The sequence below is a fragment of the Henckelia pumila genome, chromosome 1 (assembly GCF_033568475.1).
Source record: "Henckelia pumila isolate YLH828 chromosome 1, ASM3356847v2, whole genome shotgun sequence".
In the NCBI taxonomy this organism is placed as follows: domain Eukaryota; kingdom Viridiplantae; phylum Streptophyta; class Magnoliopsida; order Lamiales; family Gesneriaceae; genus Henckelia; species Henckelia pumila.
Window position 1 is genome coordinate 50,944,214 of NC_133120.1, and position 3,667 is coordinate 50,947,880.

Consider the following 3,667-nt stretch of genomic DNA (forward strand, 5'->3'; position numbering starts at 1 on the left):
TGTAGAGTTCAGAAAATCAAGAATTGTGGACAACAACGTTGTCACATGTGATATGTAGTGACCCGTATGCAATATAAGATGATTAAAGGAATTAATCACAATTAATTACATAATAATGTGAATAACAGTTTGGAAGCTGCGATCGGAGGATCGGAAGCTCCGAAAGAGTTTGGACGATCTTCAGAGTTTGAAGGCTTCGAACTCTAGGAGCCAACTATCTGAGATATTACATCATTGGTGACGTCATTTAGGGGACTTCGGATGCTCCGAAGATGGATTGGAGGATCCAAACTAGTGTCGGCAGGCGTCCTCTGGAAGCTAGACACGTGTATGGACAAGAGAGATCGGACGGTCCAAACTGGATCGGAGGCTCCAAACTCGAGATCAGACGCTCCAATCTCCGTCTATATAAAGGGGTGCCGAGATCATTTTGAAATGCACCAAGTCCCTTCTTCTCTATTATTGTTCTAGCTAGTTTTAGGCTTTCTAGGCGTCCAATTTAAGAGCGAGAAGTGGCTAGGTGCTAGGGGCTAGTAGCGGAGATGTGCCTATGTTTTGAGGCAATCGTCAACAGCGGGATGACAACGGACGCAGGTATAGCTTTGGTTTCCTAAAAACTTTTAGGAGTATGGAATAGCTCAGTTAAGTCTTTAAGAGTTTACTTAGTTACGCATGGGTGTTTGCATTGTAGATGCAGTAGTGTGGACTTGTAGGCGTGGGATCTAGACCGGTGTGCTAAGATTTGGCCTGCAGTGTTAAAGGTACGTAAGTACTGACCGAGATAGCCGGCATGATATATATGCTTATATGTTGCATTTGTATGTATTATGTATTTCATGTTTTACTGATTTAGCACATGCATGATTTATATGAGACTGCATACAGTATGATGTGAGTCATGACAGTTTCCATTGGTGATGAGTTACTCCTTATGGATTCGTGTCTGGAGAGGCTCAGTCCCCGGTTTTGCTATCACTAGGGGCGACCATGACGGTGGAGTAAACGATATAGTTGATAGGGGAATATAAGAGTACCCCGCGGAGTCGCTCTCTTAGCACGATACTATGTATTCAGGGCACCCCTGATTAGAAATTTTTACCCAGGATTTTAAAGTCATTTGTATGCTGCATATTTGTTTATATATCATTGCTTTTGTATTGAGCGCAGTCTCTCACGCCCCTGTGTTTGGTGTTCTTGGGATACCTTGTGGCAGGACAGGTTTGAGGCTGGACGATCTAGGAGGTTCGCACCAGGAATGAGGCCGGCGCCAGTTGCAGTGAGAGTTTAGTGGTAGGGCTTGATACCGTAAAAACATTCGATTTTGTTGTATAAGAATATTACACACTTCTTCACTGTCATCGGTTGTATTCTTCCAATTAAATTTGTTGTATTTTAACTATCTGCTCTTTATTCTTTAATTATTTACTACATGCGCTAATTACTCTGATTGGGTAGTGGATCCGAGTAGGGTCGCTACATTTATTGGTATCAGAGAGCATTGCAACTGGAAATTAGTAAAGAGGATTAAAACATTATCTGTTATTATTTGACAGATGGCAGACTACGATGAAAGCCACGACAGTGGCGGCGGCCTATGGGGCGATCGTGACGATCGTAGGCGTGACCGTCATAAACACCGAGAGGAGCGGAGGAGATTCAGTATGCATTGTTTCCTACAGATGATTCCTAAGCCGTTAGTAGAAGGTGAGGCGCATGGAGTGCTGAAGACTGGCTTGAGCGCATGGAGAATTGTTTCAGAGAGTTCCAGTGCACCGAGGAACAGAATATGGAGACGTTGGGTTTTCTTCTGGAGGGTAATGCCAGAAAGTGGTGGAGATCTACTTCCGGACCATTTATAGCAGCCAGATGAGTAGCTACATGGGATGAGTTTCGTACTGCTTTTGAGAAGCTATACTTTCCTCCAGCCCTGCGATAGTCGAAGGCCAGTGAGTTGCTGAGCTTGCGGCAGGGGACGATGACTATCGATGAGTACTAGCAGAAGTTCTTTGAGCTTATCCCTTATTGTCCTCAGTTCCCCAATACTTCCGAGGTGAAGTATGATCTTTTTATTCAGGGTCTTAACCCTGAGATTCATCAGCTGCTTGCGGTGTGCAGCGACATGAATTATGAGGGTTTGGTGAGCCGTTTTCACCAGGCGGAGGATAGTCTTCAGAGGAACAGGTCCATGGTTTCTTCCTCATCCAGACCGACTAGCTCTTTGGGTTCGAGATCCCAGTCTTTCAGCACTTCTTCTTTTTCTTCTTCTTCTTTTGGATATGGAGGAGTGTAGCATTTCGGTAGCCAGAGGATGAGTCGATGTCATCAGTGTAGGCGTAAGCATCCCCTAGGCCCGTGCCCTCGTATGACCGGTGCATGTTTCCAGTGCGGACATGAGGGACATGAAGAAGGATTGCCCTAATCTGATGGGAGCAACTAGTGGTTCCGGAGGTTCTCAGGTATCTGTCCAGCAGTAGTAGCCATAGTATCAGCAGCAGCCCTCTCAACAGCAGCGCCAACAGTCGCAGCATTCACAGCGGCAACACTCTCAGACTTCTTCCCGTGGTCATTCTTCTCTACGGCCACGTGTTCAGGGGCAAGTCTTTGCACTAAACCAGGAGCAGGCGAAGGCTAACAGTGATCGGATTATTGCAGGTACCTGTAGTTTATGTGGTTTTCCTGCTTATGTTTTGATTGATACTAGTGCGTCTCACTCATTCATCTCAGCGTGTTTTGCTAAGAGGTATAGATTACCGTTTATCCCTTTAGACTTGTTGCTAGTGGTATGGACTCCGATGGGTCAAGAGGTCTTAGCCAAGCGTCTAGTGATGAATTGAATCTTAGATTTTGAAGGGTATCAACTTAGTGCTAACCTTATGATCCTAGCCATGGATGACTTTGACTGATTTATTGGGATTGATCTCTTGACTACCTATAGAGCTATAGTTTATTGCTATCAGAGGTTTGTCCAATTTTGTCCAGAGTATGGCAAGGCATGGTTTTTCTATGGAGAGGGAGCGCGACCCTCAATGCCAGTAATTTCTGCTATGAAATCCCGGCGTGCTTTAGAGTCTAGCGGGGAAGGCTACCTTATCTACGCCATCGATGTATCTTTGGAGGGACCAGACATCAAGGAGATACCTGTAGTCCGTGAGTTTCCCGATGTGTTTTCGGAGGAAATTTCAGGTTTACCACCAGTGAGGGAGATCGCGTTTGGCATTGAGTTATTGCCGGGGACAACACCGATTTCAAGAGCTCCATACCGAATAGAACCTTCCGAGATGAGAGAGTTTCAGAAGCAGTTGCAAGATCTTCTTGATAAAGGCTACATTCGACCGAGTGTTTCTCCATGGGGAGCCCCAGTCTTATTTGTCAAGAAAAATTATGGGTCGATGCATCTTTGTGTAGACTATCGACAGCTAAACCAGGTGACTGTGAAGAATAAGTATCCTCTTCCGTGGATAGATGATCTGTTTGATCAGTTACAGGGTACTTCCGTTTACTCAAAGATTGATCTGCGGTCGGGATATCACCAGTTGCAGGTTAGAGAGGAGGATATCTCTAAGACATCATTTCGCACACGGTATGGTCACTACGAGTTCTTAGTGATGTCGCTTGGATTGAAAAATGCTCCAGCTGTCTTAATGGATTTGATGAACAGGGTTTTTTG